This window comes from Etheostoma cragini, chromosome 4, assembly GCF_013103735.1.
Source record: "Etheostoma cragini isolate CJK2018 chromosome 4, CSU_Ecrag_1.0, whole genome shotgun sequence".
Classification (NCBI taxonomy): domain Eukaryota; kingdom Metazoa; phylum Chordata; class Actinopteri; order Perciformes; family Percidae; genus Etheostoma; species Etheostoma cragini.
Genome location: NC_048410.1, coordinates 30,602,437 through 30,613,192, shown reverse-complemented (window position 1 = coordinate 30,613,192; position 10,756 = coordinate 30,602,437). Strand labels below are relative to the sequence as shown.

General features: G+C 40.9%; 1 long non-coding RNA gene across 1 annotated transcript in view; it reads left to right on the top strand.

The window, feature by feature from the left end:
- Positions 1-2,582, top strand: part of LOC117943511 — a 19,403-nt gene extending 16,821 nt beyond the window's left edge. The window contains exon 3 of the long non-coding RNA XR_004656367.1: positions 2,573-2,582. This is a non-coding gene — a long non-coding RNA (uncharacterized LOC117943511). The remainder of the gene's footprint in view (positions 1-2,572) is intronic.
- Positions 2,583-10,756: the final 8,174 nt, after the last annotated feature.

The following is a 10,756-nucleotide window of genomic DNA, read 5'->3' as shown; positions in this document are numbered from 1 at the left end:
CCCTATAATATGCTTACAGTAGTGCTTTTTATTAATTTTTCAGATGATTTACTTGGACGGAAATAGAAATTCTGTGTTTTAACCTCTGTAGCCCTGTGTCAGTAAGGCATAGTGTCACACTTCCACTAGAAACAACAAGTTGAGAGTGTTAACTTCCCAATGAACTCAGGGTCATCCCAGAGGGCCAAAGCATGTGGCAACAGCAGCACTTTTTTAAGGGTAAAAATTTAGGCGAGAAAAACATATATTTTCAAGTGTTACTGAACAGGCTAAACTGTCTAGCTATTGGCAATCATTTTTAAATCTATTTCTGACATACTAGGTACAGCTATTAGTCCTTTGCCACAGATAGCTATTTTTGGGTTGCCTCCTAATGAACTTGTGACCACATCTTTGTAGAAACATGTTATTGCCTTTGCGTCCTTCATTGTGTGCAGAAACATTCTCCAATTAGGGAAATCCTCCCAGCCACCTTGCTTTAAATCCTGGCCACATGATATGATTATGTTAATAAACTTCCCGCTACTGAAATGTCTGCCTTATTCTACCTAGCCTTCACCTCACCTGGTCCACTCCCCCCCCAAATATGACTTCAACGAGCAGCAGACAACCTATGTTACATCCTCTTTTATTTTCATTTCTAATAATTATTATCATTATCATTAATAGTATTATTATTATTATTATTTCTTAGTTATTTGTTTATTAATTCCCCAAAAGTATGGACAGTTATCTAAATCCGATCAGAGTTGATTAACCTGTTATTAACATGAAAGGGTCTCTGGGATAGGTAGGATAGAAAAATGAAAATGTGACTCTGTGGATGCGTTGTTTACTGCAGCTGTGAATCAATAAGACAAGGGACCAGTCATATCCGCAAACAAACTTATAGCATGGGCCAGACGTAGCAACTTCACATATTATTTTATATATAACAACCTCTCAAATCTGTTGCTGTAATGTGCTCTCTCGCCTCACACAATTGTGAATCAGCAATTAGTCTGTGGAGTGCTGCGCCAACAGGACAGGGGGGACAGCAGGGGATTGCCAGATAAGGAACAACTCTGTCTGGCTTAAATTATGTAGCATGGAAGCTAGCGTTAGCTAACTAGCAGCCAGCCCGAATCGCAAGAGGTGTTGCAAAAATCATTGCGTGGTTTTGAGAGGTTGCAATCACTGAGTTGTGGTTGTGATGGAAAAATGTTCATGAGTAAATGTTGCACTACACGCTTGCAGCTTTCGTTGTGTTAATGCAAATATCAATCTACACATTTGTGAATATTTTCTACAAGTGCAAATTTTAATTTACAAGTTCAGATATTTTTAAAAGCTCGTGTTTTTCTTTGTGTGGCTTCAAATTCAGATCAAATGCGTGCGCATTGTTTTGCAAGTGCAATTTTTTATTCCTAGAGGCTCAAATTTTATGTTTAGAAGTGAAAATTTGAAGTTCCGATTTTTTGTTGTGCAAGCTCTCACATTGTATTCTACAAGCTCTTTACCTTCATACAGGTACTGTAACATTAATCAATGCAGAAATTTTGGATGCAATGTTGTTCCAGAACTGACCGACAGGAGAACACTCCCAGAACACGTGAAGATATGTACCTTGGGCTTTTAATGAGTAGTAAGAGCATAAAGGACTGTTAATTATTTTCATGTGGTGCATTTTCATGGGGGTGAGGGATGTCCTATGAATTGAATTGTTGTAAATCTGCTGATGGAATCTTAGACCATGCATCATGCCAGTTGAGAGTGCGGTCTAGGCAACCACAGATCCTCTCAATAGGAAGGGCAGAGTGGCCAAACATCACCGAGAACTGATAAAGTCTGGATACCATACCACAGATTTTAGGCTGCACAGTAAATTACTTCTGAATAGGATGGATGGGCAAAGTCCTCTGCCAGGGGACACCGTAAACCTTGAGTGCTGATCTCAACTGAAGGTAAAAGAAAAAAGAGGAACGTGGCAGACTGAATGTATTTTGGGTAACAAGCCAACCTCGCTAAGAATGTTTTTTAGACAAACTCCACTTTTGTTCCTATTGAGGAGCGGTTATCGGCCTCCCACCAATCAGGAGTGCTGTGTTATTGAATAATGGGAAAAAAAAGTGTGCCAGTTACAAGCTATATGGCAGTATGTTTCAGCTAATATCCAAGTTTTGATAAGATGAGAGACAATTAGAAACAACATTGGCAAAGAGAAGGTCATGGAGTGACCACGGCTCTGTCAGAGTTCTCTCTAAGGTACGCCAGTAGACAGACATATCTGGGTTAAACCAGGTGAGGAGGGGCCTCAACACAAAGGACCAGAAATAATGTTTAAAGTTGGGAACTGAAAGGCCACCATCCTCTCTCCTCCTCTGTACAGTAGACATCTTGAGTCATGGCTGTTTGCCTTTTCCACATAAATTTAGATACTGTTCATTTTAATAGCCAGAATGAGGGGAGAGAGGTAGCATAGAGCTCACAAAATGAGTCCTGGGTAAAACATTAATTTTAACCGCTTAATACGAGCTTGAATTGACATGGGGAGACCTATCCATTTTTCCATGTCCTTCAAAACACTGTCCAGACAACAGAAAAGTTATGTTTAATGATCTGGTAATTAATCAAGTGAAAATTAGACTAATGTCCCCTTAGACTTTTATAAAAACCAATGACAGAAACATCTTCTTTTGCAACTGCATATGTTGCCCCCTGCTGGAAATCAGATAGAATGCAGATTTAGGCACTTCTTCATTTATATAATTTAGCTGGATAATCCATCCACTAATGTCGATGGTCACTGGGAGGGGACGACTGAAGTGGAGAGGAAAGGAGGACTTCTCCTGCATTTCTCACACTCATCTAGCAGGAGGAGACAGCTGTGAGCTGCATGTGATCCCCATGCTTTTGCATGATTGAACCTCTCTTTTTAAAGTGGCATTCCTTGTTGTGTGTAGTTTAGTATCCATCATTAATGCTGAGAGAAGATTCCTGTGGTGTTTCTGAAATTGTCCAAACTAACTACCTAGTTTGAGTTGTAGTTCCGTAATTGCGGCGGAAAAAGATGCGAGCGAAGCCATTCGGTCCGTTGTGGCAACGCTGCCGAACATCCAGCAGTTAAAGTTTGAGCGCAAGTTTTGTTGTTGGCCATGATGTTTTGGCCCTCCTTCCCAAGTTAGATTTTCCAGATTGCTCTGTAAGTGGTGGAGTGATGCTAAACTCATGTTACGACCAAACATTAGCGATTGGTTATGGCAGATCCAATAGTTTAAACAGAGTACCCGCCTTCAAGAAAGTTAACACTTGTCAATGGAGAGTGGCCAGACTCTCTGTACACATGGAATGTAAGAGAGTCTGGCAGGACCGGACTATGAGGAGGGGGCATGATCATCAAAAGATACGATTTCAAGCAATAGTGGCTGTGGTGCAGTGCTGCATGCATGGTGTGGGATTTCAAAATATTTAAAAAGTACCTCTAAAACATGTTAAAATTGTCTGTCTTCTCAGTGGTGGTGTTGTACGTGCAAGGCCTGGGGACCAAGGAGTGGAGAGAGGTGAGTTGAAAGTCTGAGTTGACATGAAATGCTGGTTTTGATTGCAGAATCCTGGATTAAAGTGAGAACTTTAATCCAGAACTTGACTTCCTCTCCATCTCTTTTCTCTGTCTTTCCACCAGTTTGGTCGGACAGAAGTGATCTATAACACACTAAACCCAGACTTTGTGAGGAAGTTTATCCTCGATTTCTTCTTTCAAGAGAAGCAGAACCTGCGCGTTGATGTGTAAGTGGAAACATCGCCGTCTTTTCCTTCTTCTCCTTTCTTTGTGATACCAGGGAGTGACTACAATCAGTACTCCTCTTGGTCCGGCCTGACACCAACTAGATTAAGCAGCCTAGATGACTTTATTTACTCGACAGTAAATGAGCTGTATTAGAAAGTATATAACATGTCATCTCTCTATTTAAAAATACCCTAAACAAAAGTACTGTATGCATTTGTAAAAAGGGAGAAATTAATGTCCAAACAAGTTGTAAAGCACTAAAATTTGATTTTCTTTTTGTTTTTGTTTTACAGCATTTAACTTTTTTACACTTTTAGTAGTTTCTTTCGAGCATGGACATTTCTAGTACCAATTAGCTTTCCCCTTTGGTCTCCACGTTTTTAGAAGTGTCATCCGGGCAGTAAATGTACAGTGGTGTAAAAAAGTGTTTGCCCCCTTCCTCATTTTCCTGGTTGGGCCACCCTTAGCAGCAACAACTGCAACCAAGCGTTTGCGATAACGTGCAATGAGGCTTTTACAGCGTCCTGGAGGAATTTAGGCCCACTCATCTTTGCAGAATTGTCCTAATTCAGTTACATTAGAGGGTTTTCAAGCATGCACGGCCTTTTTAAGGTCATACCACAACATTTCAATAGGATTCAGGTCAGGACTTTGGCTAGGCCACTCCAAAGTCTTCATTTTGTTTTTCTTCAGCCATTCGGTGGTGGACTTGCTGGTGTGTTTAGGATCATTGTCCTGCTACAGAACCCAAGTTCGTTTCAGCTTGAGTACACGAACAGATGGTCGGACATTCTCCTCCAGGATCTCTTGGTAGACAGCAGAATTCATAGTTTCTTTTATCACGGCAAATCTTCCAGGTCCTGAAGCTGCAAAACAGCCCCAGACCATCACACTACCACCACCATATTTTACTGTTGGTATATTGTTGTTTTTATGGAATGCAGTGTTCCTTCTACGCACGATATACTTGGACACACACCTTCCAAAGAGTTCCACTTTTGTCTCATCGGTCCACAGAATGTTGTCCCAAAAGTCTTGGGGATCATCAAGATGTGTTGTGGAGAAAGGGAGACAAGCTTTGATGTTCTTTTTGCTCAGCAGTGGTTTTCTCCTTGGAACTCTGCATTTTTGCCCAGTCTTTTCCTGATGGTGGAGGCATGAACGCTGACCTTAACTGAGGTAAGTGAGGCCTGCAGTTCTTTGGACGTTGTTGTGACCTCTTGGATGACTCGTCGCTGCGCTCTTGGGGTAATTTTGGGCGGCCGGCCACTCCTGGGAAGGTTCACCACTGTTCCATGTCTTCGCCATTTGTGGATAATGGCTCTCACTGGGGTTCGCTGGATTCCCAAAGCTTTGGAAATGCCTTTATAACCCTTTCCAGACTGATAGATCTCAATTACTTTCTTTCTCAATTGTTCCTGAATTTCTTTGGGTCTCGGCATGATGTGTAGCTTTTAAGGATCTTCTGGTGGACCTTACTGTGTCAAGGAGCTCCTATTTAAGTGATGCCTTGATTGTGAACAGGTGTGGCAATAATCAGGGCTGGGTGTGGCTAGAGAAATTGAACTCAGGTGTGGACAACCACAGTTATAGTATGTTTTAACAAGGGGGGCAATCACTTTGTCACACAGGGCCATGATGGTTAGGATTTTTTTTCACCTTTAATAATAAACACCTTCATTTACAAATTGCATTTTGTGTTTACTTGTGTTGTCCTTGACTATTGTTTAAATTGGTTTGATGTTCCGAAACACTTAAGTGTGACAAACATGCAAAGGAACAGGAAATGAGGAAGGGGGCAAACCCTTTTTCACACTACTGAAGACAGCCTACAATTTACTGCCCGGATGACACTTTTAAAAACGTGTGTATGAATGTATAGCTTAGCTTAAAAATGTAGCAAGCATTTAATACACAGGACTGATCCGCCGTTTCATGTTGGAGGTCTTTTCTCTGGACAGCATGAAACATGACCAATACCAGCTAACATGAAAAAATAATTTAAAAAAAGTACCCACTCGTGCTTCTTATTTCCAGTTACCAGATCTTCACGCCAAGGTTGCCCCTTGAGTCCTGCTTTATTTGTCCTGTCCCTACAGCCTCTGGGTCAAGTCATTTGCCGAATGTGGTGTCACCAATATGCATTTCCAACACGCAACATTGCCGCTCACTATTTGCAAATGATGTTGTGGTTTTCTTAGAGAATTCCTCTCAGTCTCTAATCTTTGTCCCTATTGTCCCTATCTTTTAACCCTATGCAAAGAGTATGGAAGCTTATCAGACTTTAAAATTAACTGGTCAAAATCTGAAAAGTGACTCTGCTGCCAATTTAACTATCTCTGCTAACATCCCCATTGTTAAACAGTTTTAATATTTAGGCATTGAGGTTGTCCTTGCTTAAACCAGATTGTCAAGCATAACTATTCTGTTGCCCTGAACAACGTGCCAGCTACGCTTCGGCCCAATTATCTCTCATGTTATCAAAACTTGGAGACTGGTTGAAATATTTAGTTGTGTAGCATGTAACTGGCATTTACATTCCCCATTGTTCAACAACACAGCACTCCTGATTGGTGGGAGACCTATAACAGCTCCAAATTGGGAACAGAGGGGGGTTTTGTTATCTAAAAGACATTTTTAATGAGGTTGACTTGTTATCTTTTTCCAACTTATAAAACACATTCAGTCTACCACGTTCCTCAGCTTTCTTTTAGGCATACATCTGTGTTAGGCTGGTAGTACGTTCAGGAGCAGACATGGAGAAAAGGTTTGGGAAACAGGAATGAAGGTTTATTCAATACAACGGGAAAATAGTGCAAAGAAATCCTCTGGGACTGAGAGCGGGCAGACAGGTAGGAGGCAGGTCCAAAAAACAATGATTAGGCTCATGCAGGCAGACTGGGCTTCCAGGTCTAAAGCAGGAGCAAAAGAGCTTAAATCTGAGATACTAGAGGAAGCAAATCACACCAAAACCCACTAGGGCTGGCTGTAGTCAGTGTAACCACTGTGGCTGGACAAACAATCTGGCAGAGACTGGTTGGAGAGCTGGGGTTTAAGACGGTGCAGTAAGTGGTGGATCTGCTTCAGGTGTGTAGGTAGCCACAGGTGTCCTGACAAGAAAGGAGAGAGAGCCAGGAGAGACACACCCACTCAGCACAGAACAGAAGGAAGGCAAAACAAAAACAAAAAAAAACTAGGGAGAGGGAAACAGAGAAGAGAGGCAGCCAGTTCAGTTTAGATGGGCCTTCCACACTACTTGCAGACTGGTTTGCTAGATCAAATGTAAACATGTATTTATTACTTTTTACAAAGTCAATTCAGTTTAAATATGTGTTGCAGTTGGTTTGCTAGACAGCAATGAAAAATGTTGGTCTTACTTTTGACATGGGTTTTTGAATAGTTGCAAGTTAAATACTTTAGTAGAGTTTGGATATTAGTCAATAAGTCAAGAGTTTTAAACTAGAAGAAAGTGGGTTGAATATGGATTATAGTAAAAAGATAATTGTTAATAAATTAAGATGTATTAAGCTGTGTCCGGGCTCTCGGTAGTAAGTCCATCTTGTTCCAGGTGGGTGTTGGCCTCCACCAAGGTTTGTTGTATTCATGGATAGGATATCAAGGGGTAGTCATGGTTTGTAGTTGAGATGGCATGGGACTCATCGCTGCTTTTTGCAGATGATATGGTCCTGATGGCATTGTTGGTCCATCACCTTTAGAACTCACTGGATTGGTTTGCAGGTGGCTGGGATGATTTTCACCTCTAAACAATATTTGGATAATGAAGCAGATGATTGGCCAGAGAATTGGAGCAGAAGGAGTGGTATTGCATTTGCTTTACGGCACTGTTGTCGGAATGCAAAGCTCTCGACCTATTACAATTTCTATTGTCAAGTTCATTCATCCATAAGGAGCTCTGAGTAGAGCCGCTGTTCCTTCGCATTTAAAGAAGCAAGTTGAGGTGGTTCGGACACCTGGTAAGGATGCACCCTGGGAGTTGTTCCAGGCACGTCCAGCTGGGATGAGACCTCGGGAAAAACCCAAGACTAGGTTGAGAGATTATATCAGCTAGGGACAGTGGATGGAAATTTTTATCTACAGGAAAATCAAATCAAATGGGATACAATGTGTACTTGTGATAGGACTGTGTATTGTGTGAATGTGGTACAGCAGGACACATTCCGATAGTGGTGTGGTGAGGTTGAGCCAACCTGGCAAAGTGAAGTATGGGGGTTCCATGAAAATTAGAGAACAGAAAAGGGAAGGGCCAAATGTGTAAATAAATAATAATATTATTAATAATAAAATGGCGGGTTCAGGGAACAAACATTTAGTACAGTTTAGGGCATACAGTTAGTAAGATGAGCTGCTGTAAGGTGAGCAGAGTCCGGTTCAGTGTGGGCTTCATCCAGAAATTCAATTTAATTAAATATGTTATTCAAGAGTTATCTCAAGACATTTAACAGATAGAGTAGGTCTAGACCACTCTGTAATTTACAAAGACCCAACAATTCCAGTAATTCCCCCAAAAGCAAGCATTTACGGCAACAGTAGCGAGAAAAAAATCCTTTTAGGTGGAAACCTAGGAGAGACCCAGACTCTTGGTGAGCGGAGTCTGACTGTGTTGGTCGGGGGTTCAATGAACAGTAGCAGTTAGAGTCTCAATAAAGATGCTAATCAAAGATAGACTAAGTCTTATTTTAAATTAACATTAAACATTGAACTTGATTCTTTCCAGATGGAGAAGGTTTGTAATGTCATGGATCCAATGTTTTATTGAGGGAGTTTTGTGTTTCTTCCCGTTTTGAAGGAAAACCTTTTTGTTGTTGTTATGAGAGCATATGCTCAAAAATGTTTCTGAGATTTCCTGAATGTGTTCCGTTCCTTCGTCCTGCCCAAAATAATCAACTGGGGGTCCGGTTGCAGTGTTCTATCAACCAATTGAAAACCAATGTTATGTCAGTTTTGATCCTGCTGTATCGAACTCCTGCCTAGGTCCGCTATTACTTTTTTTAACGAGACGACAAAGGCCCGCACATAGGATTGTGGGGGATTTGGGACCGCGAAGGATACACATATGCATCCTTCTCTTTCTATGGAAAAGTTTCTGAATGAAGGACTCAGTCCTTGGAGGAATTTGGAGGATTCTTGACATTGGAACAGTCCTTATGCGGACGTTGATGACGTGGCATCCTCCAAATTCAGGATTTCGAGGATCCTTCCTTGACATTGGGAAACATCCTTTGTGTTTGTCATGGTTGCAAACTGACTGAGTAAAGGAGATGACAGATCATGGATGATTTTGTATAACAGACAGAGGTTTGAATACTTGATGACATTTTCCCAACTTAAAAGCTTACGCTTTTGTAAAATGGCACAATGGTGATATCTTGACGGTTCTTTCTCCAGAATTGTGATTGTCTGTTTGTAAAGTTACTCTAAAGATTTTAGTTTTGTTTTCTTTGCCTGTGACCAGGTTGTAAGACAGTAAGTGATGTGAGACAAAACCATACTGTACATGAACATTTTCGCTGCCTGAAGTGACATGTGTGATCTTATGAACCGAAAATTTGCGATAATAAATTTGACTCGATTTCAGACCTTTTTTATCTGTGATTTAAAAGTTAATTTAGAGTCTATTAAGATGCCTAGGTATTTCAATTCATGCACAACTTTTATTTTTTCCCACCACTTAAATATCTGCCCGATTATTTGCAATGTTTGATTTAGAAAAGTACATTGAAACTGTTTTATTCACATTAAGTAATCCTAAGCAGGATTGATCTAGCCATTCAGAGACATGGGCCATAGACTGTAAGTTTTTCAGCAACTTGTTTTGTGTTTTCACCATGGCTATAAATAACTGGATCGTCTGCGTACATCTGAAACTAGACGTCTGGACAAACTGAAGGGAGGTCCTTGATGCAAAGTGAAAATTGCAGAGGGATATGATTAATAAAGAACCATGCAAGCAGCGATCGTCAGAGAGATTCAGAGAGAGACGGCAAGCTGAAGAATACATGACATCTGTGTGTAATTATTCAACACACGAGCGGATTTCATTTGTCAAACAGAAACAGAATTCTTTTTCAAAGATGGTAAGACTTAAGAGGGAATTCTTTGGGGAGAATTAGCCTTCAGAAAGACAAAGAAGCAAAACATCTGCCAGAGAAGAATTGTCTTCACTCTGTATGTTGGAGAGCAGTCCATTATATTTGTGTTGCTAGTCAAAACAAATTATTTTTTCTACCTCTCTGAGAGCACGGTTCCCCAAACGGTACCTGTTTTTCCACGTGTTTTCATGAATTGTTTTTTATGAATTGCAAGCATTAAATCGTCACCAACACGGTCATGCAGCACATCATTAGAAAGCTTAAAGTCTTGTGATTCCATCAAGCCCCCGCACAAAGGATAAGGTGACTTACGGCGGGTATAATCATGTTATGAAGTTAAGAAACACTGCACCGGTGCTGTCTAAATCGAGCGTGCATCCCTACCTTTGTCCTCGTGTCTTTATCCACAGCGGTGAAAGATATTCATAAACGTTGATTTCCTAAATCGCAAACACTCCAAGGAATTAGAATATCCAAGCCTTGTAATCCATAATTATCTGGTCCCCTCACAATCTTGTAGTTTCTGGCCAAGTTTCGACGTTCAGAAATCTAGATAGTGCATCATTTCTCGGTTTTTATAGCTTGTAACTTTTTGTAACGGGCTAAAACGAAGGTCGACACACCATTACAATCTGTGGCTTCTGCAGATTGCAATGAATCTTGTTCCCAACCAATAGCATCAGCCTATCAAGAGATACCCTCAAGCTAAGCCAATGATATTGCACAGTCCCCATTGGGCCCACGTGGGAAAGATGGACAGTAGATCCGACCACTTATAAGAGGAGGTCATAACACTGGCATACCTGTGTAGCCAATAAGAAGACGAGTTGATTGATATCAAACATGGCCAACAAAAACTATTCCTGTGATCTCTTACAGC